The following is a 25,026-nucleotide window of genomic DNA, read 5'->3' on the forward strand; positions in this document are numbered from 1 at the left end:
CCAGATTTGTAAGGTAGAATTGGGATCATGATAGTGGGGGGTGGGCATGGAGAAGCATTTAGGAACTAGAGGAAAGTTGTATGTTTCATCATGGTTACATCAGACCCTGACTTTTAAATGCAAAGCTGCTCGTCTGAATTGGAAACCTACCACCTTTGTGATAGGTAGTTTTATTGTGTCAACCTGGGAAATAGGAACATGTGGGATCAATCAGATAGCAGTTTGATTAGGCAGCAAGAAGATAAATGGCTCTGTAAAAGCTGCCCCTCACTCTCCAGCTCTCTGGTGATCAGACCAGCATGGACCTGCTTTAGATAGTTGTGGTAGTCACCTAATCTGGTGCAAATGTATGGATTAGGAGTGTAGGGGTGGAGTCTAGCCTGTCAATCTGGAGATAACCAATGAGACTTCTGTGGGCATGGCCTTCTCCTGAGAATTCTAGGATATCTGGTACTTCCTTCTTGGAGGTGGAAGACACCCCTCTCTCTCTCCCTCTCCCTCTCCCTCTCCCTCTCCCTCTCCCTCTCCCTCTCCCTCTCCCTCTCCCTCTCCCTCTCCCTCTCCCTCTCCCTCTCCCTCTCCCTCTCCCTCTCCCTCTCCCTCTCCCTCTCCCTCTCCCTCTCCCTCTCCCTCTCCCTCTCCCTCTCCCTCTCCCTCTCCCTCTCCCTCTCCCTCTCCCTCTCCCTCTCCCTCTCCCTCTCCCTCTCCCTCTCCCTCTCCCTCTCCCTCTCCCTCTCCGCTTTTCCCTGGGAGACATTGAAGAAGACAAGCCACATTGACCTAACCAGACCTCAGCAGCCAGAGAAGCCCCAGAGAGACCCCTGCCAGCACTGAGATGCTTACACTGGACCCAAAGACATTCTACTCACTGGTTTGTGACTGTCCTTCATTTGGCTTCATTACATGTGTTTTGTGAGTCTGAGGAGGACTTTATGAATTAGTATCAGACATATGGGCTAATATTGGACTTATGGCCTTGGACTGTACTGGGATGTTTTCTCAATGTTCAATCCCTCATATATAAATGCCTTTCTTATACACATATGTGTGCTTATGAATTTGTTTCTCTAGTTTACCCAGACTAACACACTGGTTCTCTATCTCAACTTGAGAGCTACAGTACCTGTGGGACAGCCAAACCATGGATTATGTCACTAGAACTTGAGGTTCTTTTGAGACCTGCTTTGCCATGCTGCTGGTGTGTATATTGCTTGAGCCTGAGACTGGTTGATCGTGTTATCTTGCATTACTTGAGTAAGATATCCCATTTGGACTTGCTTCATTAAACTCCTGAGCTGATGACTGGTGGTGGCCTACACTGCTATTGACTGTGACTGGACTGTGTGCATTGCCCTAGGGAAGACTCAGCTGTCTGCTTCTTTGATCTTGGACCAGCAGCCCTCCTGAGTTGAAGGAATTCCAACATATTAACTCTTCCAGAGGTGAGCTAGTGAGCTGAACCGAGTCTTCTGTACTGCTGTGTGGACCAATTAGCTGTTATATTCCTTTATGCTATATAAATCTATCTATCATCCTCAGTGTCCTGGTTTTGTTTCTCTAGAGAACTCTGCCTAACACAATTTGAACCTGGAGTAGTTCTAGAGAAACAAGATCATAAATATGGGCTTCTTAAGTTGACTTTCTATCATGACTAGGCTTAACAGCACATAATGCTCTCTCTACTCCTAAAGGCATGGAGAAGTCTGCTACTCCTACTAGAGAGGGGGGTGGTATCCATGGTGGGAAGTCACAAAGCTAGTGTCCTCAGTGTCACCACAATAGGTGAGGTGCTGGTGAGAGGAGAGGCTCTTCATGATCATGTGTTTGATAGTTTCCAGCAGTTTTGTCAGGATGAGAAGGGAAGCTGGTTGGCTGGTCCTCCTTACAATAGAAAATGTGACCAAGGAAAGGATAATCTGAGAACCTCAAAAGCACATCTGAAGTGCCAAATAACAGACCTAATAGCTTCTGCATGTGGTAAAAGGAGCGTCTTTTCTCCTCTAGTAGGAGAGCTGACTTTGCCGAAAAGCATATCCAGAGTCTCATCATACGAGTAGCTGAATTACAGCATTGGCTGAATTGCAGGTCTAGAACAGTTTCTGATATTAAAGTAAGGGCATTAATCAGAAAGAATTGGGACATTGAAACATGGGATGGGAACATATGGGCTAATGATCCAGAAGAGGAGGATATTGAGCCCCTAGAGTCAATTGAGCCACCCCAGTCATTAGATCCATACCTCCCACCTGAGGAGAGTTAATCCGCTATCAGTAAAACAACTCACACTTGCACAGAATTAACCAAACTGTTCAAACTGAAATGCCAGGTGGGGCTGCACTTGTAGCATTGCCTGGGGGAGATGCCTTACAAGATATTGCAGAGAGCCCCCAGGAATCACTCACCACCATTATTTCCTCTAGACCTGTAACTAGAATTAAGTCTCAGAAAATTCCTACAGGTGAGGCCAGATGATAACTCAGGAAGAAGTATGCTATACTCTTAAATATATAATTCCATTTTCTATTGCATACAAGCAGAAGCCTGGGTAATATCCTTGGGAATGGTTTCTAAGGGTGTGGGATATTGGTACTAGGAATGGAACATTAGACCAGTCTGAGTTTCTTGATATGAGGCCCTTAAGCACAGATTCTTCTTTCAACGCCTCAACAAGAGAGGTTAAGAGAGAATCTAATTGCTTATTTGGTTGGTTCACTGAAGCATGGGCTGCCAGATGGCCTAGATTGGACCAACTTGAGGTACCTGACCCACCTTGGTACACTGAAGAAGCAGGCGTCCGAAAGCGTAGGGAAATCGGTATGTTGGAATGGATCTATCAGACTTATCCTATAGACTCATAAAAGGAGTGCCCTGAGGACGTACCTTTCACCACACCAGAAGGAACAAGTTTGTGACGTGGGCCCCAGCATCTCCGATATTTTATGTGCACCAGGATTAACAGTGGGAACTGTCCCAAGTGAACTCCAACATGTGCCTTCAATGGGGTTGATTGGACCCTGTGGTTGTAGGGGGCAGGTGTCAGCACTGAATCAACGGAGATGAGGTGGACATGGTTATTGTAATGGACAGCAAGTTTTCCATAGTAATCAAACAACCTGTCTCATGTGGACTTATGATATTGGCTACTTAGCCATGGTGTCCTTAGGTGTGAAATACATAGGAAACCTATTAAATGTTTACATGATCTATACAGGCAGAAGGATGCTTGATCAGGTGAAGAGCATGACCTCCCAATAAATTCCAAGACCTGAGCCAGTTTACAGACCCACGCCTCCTTGAATGAGGGGAGGCCAGGTCCCTTTTAAGAAGGATCCTGCTACATCACTGAAGGTTTACACTGTTAGTCTTTCTTCTAGCCTTCCCCAAAGGGACCTTCTGCCTTTCACAAGGGTGACTGTTCATTGGGGGAAATGATATAAACTTTGGGAGCATTACTGGACACTGGCTCTGAAATAACACTAATTCCAAGAGACCCAAAATGTTTTGAAGACCTGCCAGTCAGAGTAGAGGCATATGGAGTTCAAGTTACCGATGGAGTTTTAGCTCAGGTATGTATCCTGTTGTTATTTCCCAAGTAGTAGAATGCATCATTAAAATAGACATACTTAGTAACTGGTGGATCCCCCATATTGGATCCATGAAATGTGGAATAAGGCTTATTATGATAGGAAATGCCAAGTGGACACCATTGGAACTGCCATTGCCTAGGAAAATTGTAAACCAAAAGCAGTACCACATTTCTGGAGGGTTTACAGAGATCAGTCCCACCATCAAAGACTTGAAGGATGCAGGGGTGATGATTCCTACCATATCCCCATTTAACTAACCTATTTGGCTTGTGAAAAAACATATGGATCCCAGAGAATTACAGTGGATTATCATAAACTTAACCAGGTGGTGACTCCAAATTCAACTGCCATTTCAGATGTGATTTCATTGCTTGAGCAAATTAATACTCTCCTGGTACTTGGTATGCAGCTATTGATCTGGCCAATGCCTTCTTCTCAATATTTGTCTCAAAGGACCACCGGGAGCAGTTTGCCTTCAGCAGGCAGGAGTTTCCCACAGGGGTACATCAACTCTTCTGCCCTGTGCCATAATTTATTCTGAAGGGAACTTGATCACCTGTCTCTTCTGCAAAATGTCATGCTAATCCATTATATCGATGACATTATACTGATTAGACCCATCAAGGAGAATGTATCAAAGACTCTAGACACACTGGTGCAACATCTGCGTACAAGAGGTTGGGAAATCAACCCAATGAAGATTCAGGCACCCTCCACCTCAGTAAAATGTCTAGGGGTCCAGTGGTGTGGGTCATGTTGAGACATTCCTAATAAAGTGAAGAATAAGCTATTGCATCAGCCCCCACCCCTCCTCATCAACTAAACAGGAGGCACAATGCCTAGTGGGCCTCTTCTGATTTTAGAGTCAACATTTAGCTGTTCTACTTCAACCTATTGATCAAGTGACATGAAAGGCCTCCTATTTTGAGTGGGGCCCAGAATAAGAAAAGATTCTACAACAGGTTCTGGCTGCAGAACAAGCTGTTTTGCCACTGGGGCCTTATGATCCAGCTGACCCAATGGTGCTAGAGGTGTCAGTTGTAGATAGAGATGCAGTGTGGAGTCTTTGGCAAGCCCCTCTTGTTGAATCACAACATAGACCCTTGTGATTTTGGAGTAAAGTCCTGCCATCCTCTGCAGACAACTACTCCCCTTTTGAAAAACAGCTGTTGGCCTGTTACAGGACCTTAGTGGAAACTGAATACCTCACCATGGGTCACCAAGTCCCCATGAGGCCTGAGCTGCCCAAGATGAACTGGGTATTGTCTAACCTACAGAGTCATAAAGTTGGATGTGCACCACAACACACCATCATTAAATGGAAGTGGTATATACAAGATCAGCCTTGAGCAGGACCTCAAGGTACAAATAAGCTGCATGAAGAAGTGGCCCAAATTCCCATAGTCTCCACTCCTGTCACAGTACCTTCCTTCTCCCAGTTGTACCTATAGCCTCCTGGGGTGTTGCTTATAAGTTAACTGAACAGAAAAGTCATGCTTGGTTTACGGATAGCTCTACATGATATGTGGGTGCCACTCGTAAGTGGACAGCAGAAGCACTACTGCCCCTTTCTGAGATCTTCCTAAAGGACAGTGATGAAGTGAAATCCTCCCAGGGGGCAGAACTTTGAGCAGTGCACCTGGCTGTTCAGTTTGCCTATAAGGAAAAATGGCCAGATGTGAGACTGTATACTGATTCATGGGCTGTGGCTAATGACTTGCCTGAATGGTCAGGGAACTGGAAGGAACATGACTGGAAAATTGGTGACAAGGAGCTGGTGGGGAAGAGATAAGTGGATAGACCTCTATGAATGGGCCAAGAAAGTAAAGATAATCATGTCTCATGTTGAACCCTCACCAAAGGGTTACCTCTGAAGAGGAGGACTTTAACAACCAAGTGGATAAGATGACATGCACTGTGGAGACAAGCCCTCCTCTTTCCTCCACAACTCCAGTTATTACCCAATGGGCACATGAACAAAGTGGACATGGTGGCAGGGATGGAGGTTATGTATAGGTGCAGGATTGTGGGCTTCTACTCACTAAAGCTGATTTGGCCACTGCCGGTGCTGAGTGCCCCATCTGCCAGCAGCAGAAGCCAACATTGAGTCCAAATAGGGTTCCATTCCACGGGAGGTCAACCAGCAACCTGGTGGCAGGTTGATTTCATAGGACCACTGAGGTGCTGATTGAGGCAAAGGTAACATAGAATGGGTAGTAGAAGGTAGTTCTACCTATCAGTTATGACCACATGATCAATTGCAAAAGCAAGATTTGTAATGGTCAGTTTAGCTTCTTTGTATATGCTTATTGAATATCTTTCCTTTGTTCATGTGCGATGTACCAGATACAATTAGATTCATTGTGTTTTAATTTATAGGTATGATAGATATATGAAGTCAGGTGTAAGTATGATTTCATAAATGTCTGGACAGTATATATAGCCAAAGTATTGTGTACAGGTACCAACTTGGCAAGAGGTGGATGGTGATAGGTAGGTTTATTGTGCCAACTTGGCAATAGGACCATGTGGGATTAATCAGATCACAATTTGATTGGAGGGCAAAGAGATAAATGGCTTAGCAACGCCTGCCCTCTCTCTCGCTCTTCTCTGGTGATCGGACCAGCATGTGGCTGCTTTAGTTAATTCTCTGCCTCAGCTGGTGAGCTACTCTACCTGTAAGAAAACCAAACTGTGGATCCTGTCACTAGAGCTTGAGGTTCCATCAAAACCTGCTTTGCCACGCTGCTGGTGTGTACATCTCTTGAGATTGAAGCTGGTGGATCCTATCATCTTACATTGTTTGAGTTTGAGCTCTCATCCCGGCCTGCTTCACTAAGTTCCTGAGCAGCTGACTGTTGGTGACCCACGCTACTGCTCTCCTGCCTGTGGGTGGACTTTCCCTGCATTTCCCTAAGGAAGACTCGGCTGTCTGTTTCCTTGACCTTGCATCTGGCAGACCTGGTGATTTGAAGGACTTCCAGTGTATTAATTGTTCCATAGAAGTGAGTTGAACTGAACTCTGTGGGCTAATTAGCTGCTATATTCTTTTGTGCTGTATAAACCTATCACTCTCTATCTGACTGTATCTTATCATAAATGTCCTGGTTTTGTTTCTCTTGAGAACCATGCCTAACACAATCTAATACACAACAAAAAAATCTTTTTAAAAAGTATCTGACTAGTCAAAGGACTGTCAGAAACATTGTTACATCTTTGGAAATTTGTTTTTGACTACGAAACATTTTTAAGTTCATTAAAATTTTGACTTTACCAAAATACTAACTTAACAACCCCTCCTCTCTGTGCCATCTAATAGAATCCCCACAGAATACATTCTTAGGAGTACATTGTGTCATATATCCATAACATTAAACATTCAATATACTTGGTAGAAATTTTTGAATAAATTTTACTATAAAAGCTTCATAGTACCAATGTTTCTTATTGAAAATAAACATAAATCATTTCACTCAATGTTTGACAGATACACATTTTATATAAAACTTCTCAAATACAATTCCATTATGTTAAAGAAAACCATTGTGTGTTTGGATAATAGGCTAAGCTCGCTTGGTCTGTAACATCTTATATTCTTTTTAAAAAAATATACTGTGAACAGTTATTTGATAGTTTAGAATATAAATCTTTTAGGAATAAAACTATGTGAAATGTACACATGCATATTTTGTGGCTCTAATTCTTTTTGTTGTTGTTTTAACTTTCTTTTTTTATCATATAATTCTTATCACAATCCATACATATATCCATTGTGTCAATCACATATGTACATTTGTTGCCATCATCATTCTCAAAACATTAGCCTTCTACTTGAGCCCTTAATATCTGCTGCTCATTTTCCCCCTCCCTCCCCACTTACCCCTACCTCATGAATCCTTCATCATCCATAAATTATTATTATTTTGTCATATATTACACTGTCCGATGTCTCCCCCTGCCTTCTTCTCTGCTGTCCCTCCCATAGATTCTTCTAGTCAGTTCCCCCTTTCTACCCCACATTCTCTCCACCCTCCAGGCATCACCACTCCCACCACTGGTCCTGAAGGAGTCCTCTGTCCTGGATTCCCTGTGTTTCCAGTTGCTCTCTGTGCCTATGTACATCCTCTGGTCTAGCCAGATTTGTAAGGTAGAATTGGGATCATGATAGTGGCGGGGAGGAAGCATTTAAGAACTAGAGGAAAGTTATATGTTTCATCGTTTCTATCCTGCACCCTGACTGGTTAATCTCCCCCCGCACAATCCTTCAGTAAGGGGGTGTCCAGTTGGCTACCAATGGGCTTTGAGTCTCCACTCTGCACTCACCACATTTTCAATGATATGATTTTTTTGTTCCTTGATGCTTGATACCTGATCCCTTCGACAATTCGTGGTCACACAGGCTGGTGTGTTTCTTCTATGAGGGCTTTGTTGCTTTGGAGCTAGATGGCCACTTGTTTATTTTAGAGCCTTTAAGACCCCAGACACTATATCTTTTGATAGCTGGGCAGGATATTGTATTCTTGTGGAAAACTTAAATGTAATTGCATGCTTTAAAAACTTTTTATCAATTACATTGTTGTCATTTAAGTTATGTGTTTATTTTTTTAATGAGAATGATTTCGAAAATATGTGTATGGAATGAGAGATTCTGCAATGAAAACACATTTGAACACATACACAACTAATTTTGAGGGTGGAACATATTAAAAGAATTATTTTTAACATTATACAGTGAAGTAAGCTGAAGTAACATAAAATCTACTTTAACCATCTTCAAATCATGTTACCATGAGAATTTATACTTTTATAGATATCAAAACAGCCAGCAAATATTTTCCCATATGTTACACCTGAAAACTTATTTTAACCTCACTCTACTCATTGTGCTACCAGATTTACAGCTTCTGACATTCTCTTACAACACTTATTATATCCGGCTAATTGATAATGATGAAAATCGTCTTTCTCTCTGTGGCATATGCTGAACATCTGTTTCATGCTATAATTTTAAATTTATGTCTGGTGTTTAAAATTGAATTATTGAAAAATGTGCTTCATTGGTGTTTATTTTTTTGGTCATTCAATGAGATTAAATGATAGTAGAGACTTTCGTATTAAAATTATGTATCAGAATATTATACTGTAGAACCTGTGAAAGCTGGAACCTGTGTATGGCGGAAAGGTGTCGGAGAGTGATAGAAAATTGTTAACGTGGAAAACTTGGGTGGCCTGGAAAAACAAAGCAATCCTATTGAATTCAAGCTCTCCCAGCTTTCACTGTACCTGGGAGTTGTAATGTCAAATTTCACACATTGCTTAGCCTGAAAGGAGCACAGCATCTGAAGCACCTTTCTGACTTTATAAGCATTAAAGGTTTCCTCTCTCCACTATCATGACTCCATTTCTACCTTACAAATCTGGCTAGACCAGAAGATGTACATTGGTACAGATAGGAACTGGAAACACAGGGAATCCAGGACGGATGACCCCTTCAGGACCAGTGGTGAGAGTGGCGATACCTAGATAGTGGAGGGAAGGTTGGGTAGAAAGAGGGAACAGATTACTAGGATCTACATATAACCTCCTCCCTGGGGGATGGACAACAGGAAAGTGGATAAAGGGAGACATCAGACACTGTAAGATGTGACAAAATAATAATAATTTATAAATTATCAAAGGTTCATGAGGGAAGGGAGAATGGGGAGGTAGGGAGGAAAATGAGGAGCTGATATTAGGGACTCAACTAGAAAGCAAATATTTAAAAAATGATGATGGCAACAAATGTACAAATGTGCTTGACACAATGGATGGATGGATGGATGGATGGGTGGATTATGATAAGAATTGTACGAGCCCCCGATAGAATGATTTTGGGGGAAAAATCACAAATGTATGGTTTACATAGCTGTCTTTGTGTTTAAAGATGTTGCCATGGTCATGAATTCTACCAGCATTTTTGCTTGAGGAGAAAGCTTTTAAAGCTTTTAATGAGTAGTTGACGAAATGATTGTGGGGCCATATCTGAGGACCTATACAAAGGAGGAGGAGAATTCAACACCATACCTGCCCGACACAAAGGTCAAACATGCCCTCCCCCCTTCGTACTTCTTTGCTCTATTTCTGACACCACCCGTGCCTCCCATGGGACTCTGCTTTTCTAAAGAGTTCTGTAATCTCTTTCAAGGACCACACAGAATCCTCAGACAATACTTGTGATCATGTGGGGTTATTAGAGAAGCTAGCAGGTAACATGGAAAGGATACAGTTCTTTTGTCCTCCGGGCCTCTTCTTAGCCAGATTGGGAGACGTATCTCTCTCTGTTCCATGATCTTTTGGCCATGGGCCCTTGCTCTCTTCCTTTTTCCAGAGCTGGAAACCTGCCACCATGCTTCATGCCCCGATGCTTCTCTTCTGCTGGACCTCAACATCTGGGTGCCGCCGTTTGTGATGTTTCTATCACTCTGGCTCATGCGGGCTCTTCTTCCTTAATGGCCACAGCATCTCATGTGCCTGCTTCCTAGCAGGCTCACTCTTATAGGCAGAGAGGGCAGAAACTACCCACTCCTGAGTTACAGCTCTCTACATCTGATCGACATTCTCCCATCCAGTCTCTGGGAGTTCAGAAATTACAGATGGAGGAGACATAGCAATTGATTTCACTTCACTGCCGTCAAAAAATTTTACATCATACTAGAGATAATTTGTGTCTTTCAGTCCCTAGCACATTAGTCCACCATCTAAAATAATGTATTTAACACAGTAAATATGAGGCTTTCTGAGGAAATTATCATATTCGAATGTATCTTGCTATTGGTAGTTTTAAGTTTACAGTGATTAAGATCACATTTTTTTGAACATAAAACAACAGTGAAATACTTAGTAGATGTTAAAGGCAAGCATACATAAATAGTAATTAATAATAAAGTATATATATTACTCTTAGAGATAATTTAAACTGTAGTGAAATACATTTGCAATATATGCTATTTATACATATATTCTTGAGTATACAGAGAAACTATACTCTTTCAAATTGGCTGTTGACCAAAAGAAAAAACCTATTTTCCATATTTCCATATGTATATAGAAATATTTTACTTACTAATATACAACTTTAAGTGATACAATGAAAAATTGAGAGTATTTGCCCTTAAAGTAAATTATAATGCTGAAATGGAATTATTCTACCAATGGTAAAGCTAGGATACATTTAGAATTATTTTTAAATGTCTTATTATTTTAATATCTACTTCATAACCAGGGTAGAATAATTTTGTCTCTGAAGTTAACACATAAGTATTGACTGCTACATAATTATAAATAATTGATGACAGTGCATTTGGTCTTCTGGTTTATAAGCAGGATGTCAAAGCATACAAGATAAATTTGTGCAAAAACTCATAATACTTAGCTTACAACAAAGAAACCTGCTCGTGTGACATGATAGGAGAATTCACGTCTTAGGAGGGAATTTAATTTGTTGCTTGCTTTCTTTCTTCTCAAATGAATCACTCAGATTTATTTTAAGGAGTGATTGCATATAAATATATGATAGATAAAAGAATTCAAAAACATTAGAACTATTGTTGACATTGATGTAATTTTCTGTGGACACCTATCCCAACTCACTATGGATAAGGAAGTCCAGGTGAAGACTAGTAAAATATTAAAATAATTTATTCATATTTACACTGATGATCATTTGGAAAATTCAATCTTGTGTTTCTTTCGTGCTGACTTCCCTCCAGCGCCACTCTCCCAGGCTCTTTATCGCTGCTCATTTGTTTCCTAGATCACATCTTTTTCAGAAATTTGAATATTCATGTCCCAGGTCATGCATCAAAACTTTCAAAAAGACTTTATTAAAAACACCTAATCTCCCTAATTTGGACCTGATAGTTTATGTGTTTACATCCCTCATAGTGACCCTATAGGACAGGATAGAACTGTCCCAGTGGGTGTCCCAGGGTTTGAGAGGGCCTCATCTTCTGACCACGTAGACCTTCAGTTTCCAAATGCTGACTTTGTGTTTAGCAGCATAGCCATGCCACCGGGGAAATCCTTTACTGATTCTTGTCCAATGTCTTCAAAGAAGTATATCACTTGTGCTGCCCATTTTTCTATTTGTGAAAAATAATTTCCTTTAATGAATACTTTGCTGCAAAGAAACAAATTTCTAGATATGTGGTCTTTAATTTTCATGAGGATGTGGCTTTCTGCTCCCAGGAAGATTCAGAACCTTGGAAGCCCATGGGGACAATTCCATGCTGTCCTATGGGCTCACACTGAGTCAGAATTGAAACAATGGGAATCAAGTTTCGGGTTTTTTCACTTCTTAGTCTGTAAAAATAAATTTTAGTGAACAAGAACCTGATCTTCTTGTAATCAACTAACCATGGTCATTTCCAACAAACTATTCTTTGCATTCCCATAAAAGTCTAAAAAGAAATGAATTCTGGTGGTCAAAGGATAAAGTAAGCAAAAGAAAAGTCTTAATGGGGTTGAGAATAAATCCATCACTATCGCTGAGTAACTAATCCAATGAATTATGGGGAAGATCTTTGTGTGTAGGACGACATATTTCCCTTGATACCATCTCCTGACTCTTTAGCAGCAGTTGGCAGGTGATGGGGCCTATCCTGCCACCAATAAGTTAATTATGGGAGCATGCTACAAGGACAGCTGCCATCATTCCTATTTTGTCTTATAATGTCACATTTTTCATGATGTCTTAGGTCCACTGCAAAGATGTATTTAAACTCTCACCTTCATGGCATGGAGTAAAACCTAAATATGGATTTCAGTTAGTGAAGAACAATGTTTCATTGACAAAAACAGCCTCTCTCAATTTTAATGGCAAATGTGATGACAGTGAATTGCATTGCGTAAACACTGATATTTCTGTAAGTAGATGGAAAAGTCTAGTCTTACTCTCTAAAATATGAATTTCAACTTTGTTACTCATTCTTTAAAATGCCGCTCAGAATACAGTATTGGAATGTGAATGTTACAGGTATTTGTTTGAATAATAACTTATAATTCATACCGAGTTATTCTTGTTGTTGTAAAGGTATCGCAAATTGTAAACTGAAATCTCTGAAGAGTTATAGAGGCTCCTTTAAGAGATCTGATTGATCAAAACTTTTCTCAAAATAATTATTGTATTTTATGTGCTTCCATTCCTACTTTTTGACTTGTCCAATGATGTAACATGGGTGAAAAAGCTCTTGACATCTTAGCAAGCTATTCAGCAATGAGCCAAACTGACCTGGGATTCATTGTTGTTTTCCCCACTGTCTACATTTAAGCAAACAATAAGACACCACTGTCAATTAAAAACAGCCTTGATGTAGCAGTGGCAACCATGAATTTCATTACATTGTGACATTTGATTACTATATTTTTTTCTTCTCTTTGGCCAAATGGAAATTACACTTTAAGTACCAACAAATATCTTGGTTTTCTTTAAGAAAATAAAGCATTTACAATATTGAGTTAAACTAGCTAACTTCCTCGTGAATAGCATTTTTCCTGAAGGCAAGACTAATTAGTGCAATATGGGTAATAAGCCTTGGGTATTTGGTACCTGACAGACCTGGTGGCTTCATGGTTATATGCTGGGATGCTAGGTCAGCAGGTCGAAACCACAGGCAGCTCTGCAGAAGGAAGAGGATGCTTTCTATTCCTTTGAAGTGTTATACAATTTTGGAAACCCACGGGGTCAGTCCCACACTGTTGCACAGGACTGCTGTATTTCTGAATCGACTCAGTAGCAGTGAGCATTTGGGAAATATTGTTTTAAGATTATATATAACATAATCTTTGGTATATTTATATTTTTATTCTGTTTAAAATTTGTTGTACAAGATAGCTTCTAAAAGCTTTTGGATAATAAAATGAAGAGATAATGGAAATTTCCCACAAATTGAGGTATATATATGTAGACATATATTCATGCATACACATACATATATACATGTAGGTATCATTGTATCATTGTGTCAGTTCCTAGTGACCTACGTACAACAGAGGGAAAGAATGCCCAGTCCTACACCATCCCCACCATTTATCTTATATTTAAGCCCATTGTTGCTGCTATTGTGTCAACCAATCTTGTTCAGGGCTTTCCTATTTTTTTGCTGCCACTCCACTTTACCAAGCATGATGTCCTTTTCCAGTGGCTGGTCTCTTAAGATACAGGTACAAAGTGCATTAGATGAGTTCCCACCATTCTTGTCTCTAAAAAGCATTCTGGCTTTCTTCTTTAAAAAAAAAAATTTAATCAATGTATTGGGGACTCGTGTAGCTCTTATCACAATCCATACATACATTTATTGTGTCAAGCACATTTGTACATGTTTTGCCATCATCCTTTTCAAAACATTTTCTTTCTACTTGAGCCCTTGGTATCAACTCATTTGCCCCCGTCTCCCACTCTCCCTCCCTCATGAACCCTTGATTATTTATCTTTTTTTTTTCATGTGTTAAACTGACCAATGTTTCCCTTCACCCACTTTTCAGTTGTCTGTTCCCACTTTGTCCCTCCACCTTTTCCTTCCCTTCCTGGTATTGCTACTCTCATTATTGGTCCTAAGGGGTTTATCTGACCTGGATTCCCTGGGTTTCCAGCTCTTATCTGTACCAGTGTACATGCTCTGTGCTTGCCAGATTTGTAAGTTAGAATTGGCATACTGGTTTTATTTCTTACAAGACAGGTTTGTTTGTTCTTTTGGCAGTCCATAATACTTTAAATATTCTTCACCAACAGTATAGTTCAAATACATCAACTTTTCTTTTTGCCTTCCTTGTTCAATGTCTAACTTCATATGGATATGAGGCAGCTAACAATACCATGGACTGGGTCAGACCCACCTTAGTCTCAAAGGAACATGCTGACTTCTCAATACTTTAAGGAGGTCTTGGGCAGCACATTTGATTGTGCAGTGTGTCACTTGATTTCTTGACAACTGCTACCATGAATATTGATTGTGTATACAAACAAAATTAAATCCTTGCCAAATACAATATTTTCTCATTTTTCATGAGGTCCCCTCCCAGTCCAGTATTTTTCCATTGATTTGTAATCCATACTGAAAGCTACAATACTTGATCTTCATCAGCAAGTGCTTACATTCCTCCTCATCTTCAGTGAGCAAGGTTGTGACATCTGTGTATTACTGGTTGTCAATAAGCCTTCCTCCAATTCTGAAGGCACATTCTTCTCCATATGATTCAGCTTCTCTGATTATATGATCAGCACACCGATTGAGTAAGTATGGTGAGAGGATACAACCCTGATGCCCACTCTTCCTGATTTTAAACCAAGCAGCATTCTCTTGTGCTGTTATACAAGTGCCTCATGATCCATGTACAGGTTTCAAATGAGAATAATTTAGTGTCCTGTAAATACACACACACAAGGATATTACCCCCCCCACACACACACACACACATACACAAACACCAAACAAACCAGGAAAAATGCTGCTGGGCAGAGCTTTCATAGTATGCATTTTTCCTGCTAGGCAAGCACCAAGCTACTTGCTCTGAGTTAGTGCACCCAGTGGTGTTACCTGGGAAGGTTCTCTCTGGTCACTGTGGATTTATTTCATAAAAGCAGTTTGCTCAAACCTCTCATTTTTTTAGGACGGCTCATTTAAGAGAATAGTTTGTGACTATGAAATTTTATTTACTGCTTGGTGAAAAATGCCACAGAAACTGTTATGATGCTGAACAGACTTACAAAGACAGTGTTATGGGAATAATTCCAGTGAGTGGTTTCGAATTTCAAAAAGGTGAAATGTTGATTGATGACAAAGCTCATTCTGGATGTTTGTCAACATCCCGAATGGATGAAAATATCCACTTATAGTGAATTAGGAGGTTGTTCCACCAGGTCAAACTGTTAAGCAACTTTCCTATTTAAAGGTTCTGAAAAGATTGCACAACAGTGTACGACCAAAAATGCCTGATTTGTGACAGACGGGGACTGGTTTGGCCACCACAACAGTGCACCTGCTCACGCAGCCATCTCAGTGTGCCAGTTTTGAGCAAAAGCAGCATGCCTCCCTTGTCCCAAGGACATTACTCACCTGACCTAGCTCCCTGTGGTTTCTTTTTGTTCCACAAATGAAAGGAACATGAAAGGACAGTGATTGGATGATGTATAATTGGTGAAGACAAAATGAGGGAGATGCTTTCAGGCATACAAACAGATGAGTGTGAAAAATGTTTCCCAGAATGGACATGCAGATTTGGCAAATGTATTAAGTGTGATGGAGATACTTTGAAGGTGATAAGGCTGTTTTGTAAAAAAAATAATAATAAATCCCTTGGTGTTTGTGTGGATATTAGATAAACACATAGATAAATACATATGTGTATCTATCATCAAATTCACTGTCATCGAGTTGATTCCAACTCACTATGACCTTGTAGGATGAGATAGAATTGCTTAATTTGTAACCACTATGTCGCCAGGTGTCCAGAGTTGAAGAGAACATTCCAAAGGGTGGCTTGAAAAGACAAAGTAAAATGAAATATGCAAAGACCGACTCTTAGGAAACCCAAAAGAAGAGTACACTCAGCATATGTTAAACTGAAAGAATTAAAGAAAAACTGCAAATCTCAAGTTGTACTAGTAAGAGCTTCTATGGGCAAAGAGACACAAGAAGCATGGATAGAGAGGGGAAGAATATTACAAGTCACTGCACTAAGCTGAATTACTGAACTGTCAACCACTTCAAAAGGTAGCGTAGGAGCAAGAAGCAATGATACTGAAGTTAGAGGTTCAAGCTTCACTGAAAGGATTTGCCAAACGGCCATCTAACGCAGAAGCAACAAAGCCCACATAGAAGGAGCACACCAGCCTGTGTGATCACGAGGTATTGAAGGGCTCAGGTATCAGGCATCAAAGAACAAAAAATCAAATCATTGGAAATGAGGGAGAGTGCAGATTGGGGAACCAAGACCCATCTGTAGGCAAATGGACATCCCCTTACAGAAAGTTCATGGGAAGAAGACGAACAGTCAGGATGCAGTGTAGCAATGATGAAACATACAACTTTCCTTTAATTCTTAATTGCTTCCTCCCTGCCGCCCCCCGTTTACTATCATGATCCCAATTCTACCTTACAAATCTGGCTAGACCAGAGCATGTACACTGGTACACATAGTAACTGGAAACACAGGGAATCCAGGACAGATGAACCCTTAAGGACCAGTGGTGAGAGTGGCGATAACTGGAAGGTGGAGGGAAGGTGGGGTAGAAAGGGGGCACCAATTATAAGGATCTACATATAACCCAGAAAAGTGGGTGAAGGGAGATGTTTGACAGTGTAAGAAATGACAAAGTAATAATAATTTATAAATTTTCAAGAGTTCATGAGGGAGGTGGTTGCGAGGAAGGAGTGGAAAAATGAGCTGATACCAAGGGCTCAAGTAGAAAGCAAATGTCTTGAGAATGATGATGGCAATGAATGTACAAATGTGCTTGACACACTGGATGTATATATGGATTGTGATAAGAGTTGTCTGAACCCCCAATAAAATGATTTTAATAAAAATAAGAATCAGCCAAAACCAAGGCTTCAACAAATAATTCAGCAAGCTGTCAAAGGCCTGGAAGCACTCACTCATGTCTGCTAGAACATTTGGAAGACAGCTACTTAGCCAACTGACTATAAGGGATCCATATTTGTACTCCTTCCAAAGAAAAATGACAATAATATAATTTACAATAATATCATTAATATCACATGCAAGTATAATTTTGCTGAAGAACATCCAACAATAGCTGAAGCAGCACATGGACAGGGAGCTGCCAGCGACTCAGTGCAGATAAAAAAGTAAAACAGAAGCTATAATTGCTGATGTTAGGTGGCATCCAAGAGCAAAGCACACATATACAATGTATGCATTGTAATTTTCTTTAATTTTTATGTCTTTGAGTTTTTATATTTCTGTAAACCATTATCATATATTATGAACTTATTTTTATTCAAAGAGTTGTGTATATATTTTCAGTATTTTAAGAATTTATTTAAATGTTTGTACTTTTCTTTTTTGTTGACCTTTCCCAGTTTTTCTATTCAGTATTATTGCCTTTTTCTATTCAGTATTATTGCCCTTTAGATTGAAGATTTTTCAGTAGTATTACTTTTAGAAAAACTCTTATTTTTCTTCAATGTGAAAAAGTCTTTAATCCGAATTTTTCTTGAATTATAGCTTTAGTGGATATAAAATTTGGGGCTTTGTTGTTGCAATATTTACACAATTCTACCTGGCCATCATATTTTCTGAAAATTTTGTTAAGTTTAGGATACAATACCAAAATCAAACTCAGTGCCATGGCATCAGTGCTGACTCACAGCCACCCCCATGGGTGTCTGAGCCTGTGATGGTTTCGGCAGCAGAAGGTCCAGTTTCTCCCTGAGAGCTGCTGGCAGGTTAAATGGCAGCCAATGCAGATCACAGCCAAATGCATCACCACTACCTCACCAGAACTCTTTAAGGACAAAAAAGTTGGGTGCATTAAAATACATGTATATATACAGGTATTATTACACATATAATGTGCATATGTCATGACACCTATATAGAAGAGAAGATAACCTTGTAAATATTTCCAGACACAATGGCATCACTGGAATTCAACCATATGTTTGTTTCTTCAAAATTAGTATTTAAATGAATACTTTTGAGTCTTCACTAAACAAATAATTCAAGCTATGTAAATTAAGCAATTAAATGTAATTATTTGTTTAATTGATTTTCACCAAATTGATTGTTGGAGAAAAATTTACTCTGATGATTACGTTTAATAAAATGTATGACCTAGGTACAGGTATTATGTGGTTAAACTCCTGTTTTCAAATTCTGAATTATAAATAACACACGACTTAAAAACACTACAATCAGCTGGTTAACAAATGGTAATAGTATACATTTAATAAATTAATCCAGCAGTTGAATGAGTGTGATTTAATCTTTGTTTGATTATGCCAAATGCACTTGACTATATTACATTAATTCAAGGTTGTCAATATGAATATCAATTATATTATTCAGTAAAACGAGGAAATGGCAAGTAATCATCTGTTAATAGAATGGCAAATATATGAAACTTACTTTGTTCTTCTTCTCCAAACAGTTTTCTAGTTATTTTGAATGCTCTCTTCAATTAAACTACCAAATTATCTTTCTCTCTATGGTAACTTAAAATTATTAGCTTGCAGTCTCTATTTTTCTCCTATCTTATTGAAGTCTCTCCTCTTCTCCTATTTAATCTCCCAGATTAAATCACATCTTCATGAGGGTGAAATTCTTGTTAGAAGTAAAATTAATGGGACAATTTTTACCCGGTGTTATTTCTACTTATTTTTCACTTGAAACTTCCTCTACAACAGAATGTGTCTGTCATTTCTGCAATGCCGAAAATGTGCTCATTTTGTTTTACCAGGAAATCTGCCATGTTACATGGATCAGTCATGTATGTGCCAGTGATGTAAGGCATAGTGTGTTCATTTCGTTTCTATCATAAGACCTCGAAAGGCTGACCAGCATACATATCTACTTCTTACTTTAGGATAGAAGATAATGAAGAGGGAGGTGCCCTAGTGGGACTAGCAGTTTGACACCATGAGCTGCTCCTTGGGAGAGTCAGGTGGATTGCAGGAGAATGAGGGGGCTTTCTGCTTGAGGAAAGAGTCCCACCTTCAGAATCCCACAGGAACCATTGTCTTTATGGTTGTATAAGTTGGAAATGACTCGAGGGCAGCAAGTTTGGTTGTTATTGTTTTCTGTTGTTTACCTATGAATGAGAGGGAATAAGAAAAGTTAAATGCTAATGGGAAGAAGACTTCTTTAGTTTCTAGTCATTTTCTCCTACTTTAAGACTGCACACTTCTGCTAAATATCTTTGTATGGATCTTCCCTAACTCTTAAAACTGTTCACTGCTTCACACCTAGAAAAATCCAGTCCCTTTTCTGTAAGCAGTGTTCTTTAAGATTACTGGTCCATGTGTGCTCGATTGGGAGGATCATGGTGGACATCATCAGTAACTTCATCAATGTTGGTCAACAACACAAAATGCCTGAGGGTCAGTTCCGTGGGATTTTAAAAACCATTTCTCCAAATTTTAATCATTTACTTTTTGTAACACGTGGCAAATGTTTATGTGAGCAAACATCTAGATTCAAATACATGGCTTTCACTTTTGGAAGTTAATTTTTGAGGAAATGAGAGATGGTAGGCAGGAAATTTTAATATGTCATTTAGAAAGTAAACTTTAAGTTTTCTCACCTATACTCTCAGGAAAAATTTGAATCATCCCAATTGGCAGAGAGATTGGGTTGTTAGATATACAAAGGGTTGTAGTCAGAATTTTAAGTCCATTATCCCAATGTTTCCCTGGCATTTTGCTAAATTCTGATTTAAAAATGGATTTTCATATATTGCATAAATAAATATTTACACATGCTTTAGTGTATTCAAATAAGAAAATAATTTTGTTTCTAAACTTTACATATGATGGTGATTGACAGATGCGTTAGTAGTTTTATTTTGTTTTTTAGTTCATATTTAAAGTCTACAGTTAGAGAAATCCAGAAGAATGTACATAATACCATTGGTAATTGCAATATTTAGAGATGTTCATAAGAATTGTCTAAAACTCGAGTAGTAGAGCAAAACTAAATGATTTATAGGGATATGATTTTGTGCCCAGTGTGTTTTGATATAAAATGTGTCATGGTAGATCTCATAAAACTTTGTATTTCCAATTTTGAGTTCAAAAAGGTTATGGAAACATTTAGAGTAATTTCAGCGAAAGCATCTGTTTAGAGATTCATCATATTAATATGAACCGTCCACATAGTGCAAAGAGTGCAAATTAGCAAACTGTCATAACTGTTTTATTTTCCTTCTGTTGGGTGCTGTGGGGAGAGCTGCATGTGTTCATCAAAAACACTTTGTGGTTTTAGAACTAATGGGGAAAACTGAAAAAGGGTAAAAGAAATTTTCTTCTTGAGTAGCTAGATGTTAACTCTCTAACACAAAATTATGGCAAGATATGTTGTACCCATCACTGACAAACAAGCTCAAATCAATGAGTAAATTCGCTATGAACACCCAGTAGATCTATAATAATGTCTCCCATAGTAACGTATTAAAAAAACTGGGTGACTTTAAAGAATAGAAATTTATTCTCTTACAGTTCTGTAGGTGAGGAATCTAATTTCAGGGCTTCAGCAGGGCTATGGTCTCTTGGTGAATGCCGTCTATCAGAAGGTGTTTGTCTCACATTCTGGCAGTTGACAATGTTTTGGTGTTCCTTGGTTTAGAGGTAAGTCTTTATATGGCGCCATTTATAACTTTTAAAACTTAACCTTGAGATAACCAACCACAAATTAAATGTCAGCAATATATATGAGTTTGATATTGTCTTAAGAAAAATATCTACGTAGATATTAACCACATAAAAAATAGAACTCTACATCTTGACTTTTTAGGGAAATTGAAACAAATCATAATGAATGACTTCTTGTGATTGCTTCTTATTGAGGGATGCTACTGAATAAGCCGGAGTCACCGAGACCGCCAGCACATAGCATCTGTGCTCAGTAAGACTGAATCCCTGCTATCCACAGTCTTTTAACTGGATGTGTTGTACATAGGCTCACGAAGAGCCAGAACCAACCTTATGGCACTTAACAACATCAACGTCTTATGATATTTTATATGCCACACATACACATACTGTAGGTACCAACAATAAACCAGAATTGTTATTATTATTACCAACAATAAACCAGACTTGCCTGGGATGAGCGGAGCTGTCATATTGCATTTTTCCCACCATTGGAGCATCAAGCAACTGACACTTAAAGTTAGTGCATCAGTGGCATCAACTGGGAAGGCTCTCTCTGGTCACAGTGATTATTTTCTAAAGTAAGTTTCTCTCCAACCTCGTGTTTTGCGATGGCTGATTTAAGAGGACTGCTTGCAGCTGTGAACTTTTGTTTCCTGCTTGGGAAAATGTGTAGAACCTGTTGTGATGTTGAACACAGCTTACAAGGACAGCACTATGTGAAAAACTCAAGTGTACAATTGTTCTCATTTCAAATAAGGTTGATTGATGAAAAAACTCATTCTGGACATCTGTCAACTTCCTGAACGGACAAAAATGTCTGCACAAGGTACATTGAGAGCTCCTTCCATCAGGTCAGATTGTTAATCAAGCTTTCTAATTGGAGACTCTGAAATGATTGCATAATGGTGTATGACAAAAAAGACCATCTTGTGGCATACAGGGGACTGGTTGTGCCAACACAACAATGCAACTGCCAACACAGCCATCTCAGTGCACCAGATTTTGGCAAAAAGGAGCATGCCTCTCTTGCCCCACACACCTCACTCACCTGACTCACCTGACCTCGCTCTTCTTTCTGTTTCTGCAAATGCAGAGGGATATGAAAAGATAGCAATTTGATGATGTAGAAGAAGTGAAGAAAAGAATGAGGGGCGTGATGTCAGTCAATCAAACAGACAAGTTTGAAAAATGTTTCCAAGAATGGAATCTCATTTTTGACAAATGTTTTTTACTTTATTTTAATCATTTTATTGGGGGTACACACAACTCTTATCACAATCCATACATACATCATTTGTACAATCGTTACCCTCATCATTCTCAAAACACCCACTCTCCACGTAAGCCCCTGGCATCAGCTCCTCATATTTTCCTCCTCCTTCCCTCACCCCCTTCCCTCATGAACCCTTGATAATTTATAAATTTTTATTTTATCATTATCTTACACTGTCCGACGTCTCCCTTCACCCATTTTTCTGTTGTCTGTCCCCCAGGGAGGAGGTTATATGTAGATCCTTGTTATTGGTTCCCCCTCTCTACCCCACCCTCCTTCTACCCTCCCAGTATCGCCAATCTCACCACTGATCCTGAAGGGTTCATCTGTCCTGGATTCCCTGTGTTTCCAGTTCCTATCTGTACTACTGTACATCCTCTGCTCTAGCCAGATTTATAAGGTAGAATTGGGATAGTGATAGTCGGGGGGTGAGGGGGAGCGGGAGGAAGCTTTTAGGAACTAGAAGAAAGTTGTATGTTTCATCGTTGCTACCTTGCACTCTGGCTCATCTCCTTCCCACGACCCTTCAGTAAGGGGTGTCCAGTTGCCTGCAGTTGGGTCTTGTTGGATCCCCACTCCACAATCTCCCTCATTCCAAATGATATATTTTATTCGTTGATGTCTGATACCTGATCCGTTCGACACCTCATGATCACACAGGCTGGTGTGCTTCTTCCATGTGGACTTTGTTGCTTCTGAGCTAGATGGCCGCTTGTTTACCTTCGAGCCTTTGAGACCCCAGACTTGTATCTTTTGATAGTGGGCACCATCAGCTTTCTTTACCACATCTGCTTATGCACCCATTTTGACAAATGTTTTAAGTGTAATGGAGAGTACTTTGAAGGTGATAAGTTGTTTGTAAAAAAAATACAAAGCTTTTAAAAAATCATTTTTTGGGATATTTTACACTAGTATTATACATGAGCATATATAGTAATGTTTGGTTGTGTTTACAGAGAGTCTAACAAGTGCTAATTCATAAATTTCTGTATATTCAATTTAAAATGTGGGACAAGCTGATGCTTTTTCCACTAGCCAAACTTTACCATAAAAATTCTGCCTTGTACTCCCTCTCACATTTGATGGAGACATTTTTTGGTCTAAGTAGAGATAAAGTCAAGCCAGAACCTAAACCCATTGCTACAAACATGATTCCACTCAGCAACCTTCCTGGGAAAGGTAGAGATACCCCACAGGGATCCAAGGCTGGAATTTTCAGAAAAGCAAACGACCACTTCTGTCTCTCTAGGAGCATCAGATGTGTTCAAACTGCCATTGCTTGGGTAAACGCTGAGTGCCCGCACCAGGGATCCTAATAAATGAAGATAAACCAGATAGCATGATGTGTGATGGATCTGACAGTCAATTCCTGCAGAAATTAACTCCAAAAAGGAACATCCACATTGCATTTGGATGAGCAAAGATATTTTGAGCAAATATATATTGTTCTCATGTTAATATTCTATTATTCACATCTATATGACGAGATCGGGGATTTTTTAAACTATGATCATTCCATAATATCCTTAAAATTGTCTACATACATTGAAACAAATAAAGAATCACAGTTTCTTCCTAGGAAGACTGTGTATTTGAGAAGGCTTCAGAAAAATGGTGGAAAATGAAATGAAAGATTAATGGAATTTCTCTACAAAGATTTTGAAACTCCCTCATTTTAATATTTTGAATTTGAATTTTTGTAGTCTTATAACATAACTTTCAAAAAGCAACTTAACAAGAAAAAGCTTGATCGGTGGACTGTGGGATGACCTGAGCTCTGCTTCTACATCGTGATGAGGATGAGCTCACAGCAGCCATGTGATGAGGATGAGCTCACAGCAGCTTGGAGTCGTGCTGACTCACAGCAACCTTGTAGCACAGTTTAGAACTGGCCTTGTAAGTTGCTGGGAATGTAGTTCTTTACAAGAAGGGAAAACTCTGTAAAACTCTGATGAGGGTTAAGATATGGTTAAAAAGCTAATATGAATTTTACAATATTGAAATATATGGTAATGCTTACATCAAGAGCAGAACTAGATTGAGGCCATGTACACCCTAATCACTACTAACTTGTGCTGTGCCCCTTCTGTGTATTCAAACATCCAGATATGTGTGTGTGCTGTTATGCCTACATGAACTATAAGTAATATAACTAATTTTGAAATAATACAAATAATTTCTTAAAATATAGTCAATTCAGTAGCAAATAAAAAAGAAATTACCGTATGTACTCGAATATAAGCCAACCCAAGTATAAGCCGAGGTACCTAATTATTACCTGGGAAACCAGAAGAACTGATTGACTCGAGTATAAGCCTAGGGTGGGAAATGCAGAAGCTCTTGGTGAGTTTCAATAATGAAAATAAACTTGCTAAAAATTGAGACATCAGTGGGGTAATGTATTTAAATATTTATTTTTAATAAAAAAACATAAATAAAAGGACAAGTCATTTAACATTAGTAAACCAGCACAGTAAGTGGAAAATAGGTTAAACAAAAACAATAAGGTATCAACAATGATACCTTAAGAGTACTATTCCCTGAGCTCAATCAGCAACCAAGCTAAAATGTAAAGAGTTAAAATCTTTCAAAACTGGATTCCACATCATCATCCATATCCCAATGCAGAGCTTCAGCTGGTGTGAGGTCATCATAGACGCTGTCCTCACTGAGATCGCCATCATCACCATCACTGCTGTCATTTTCATACAAAGCACAGTCTTCACTGCCATCCATAGCAGTACTAACACTACATTTCTGGAAGGCACGTCGCACCATGTCTTCTGGAATGTCT

Source organism: Tenrec ecaudatus, chromosome 13 (assembly GCF_050624435.1).
Source record: "Tenrec ecaudatus isolate mTenEca1 chromosome 13, mTenEca1.hap1, whole genome shotgun sequence".
Classification (NCBI taxonomy): domain Eukaryota; kingdom Metazoa; phylum Chordata; class Mammalia; order Afrosoricida; family Tenrecidae; genus Tenrec; species Tenrec ecaudatus.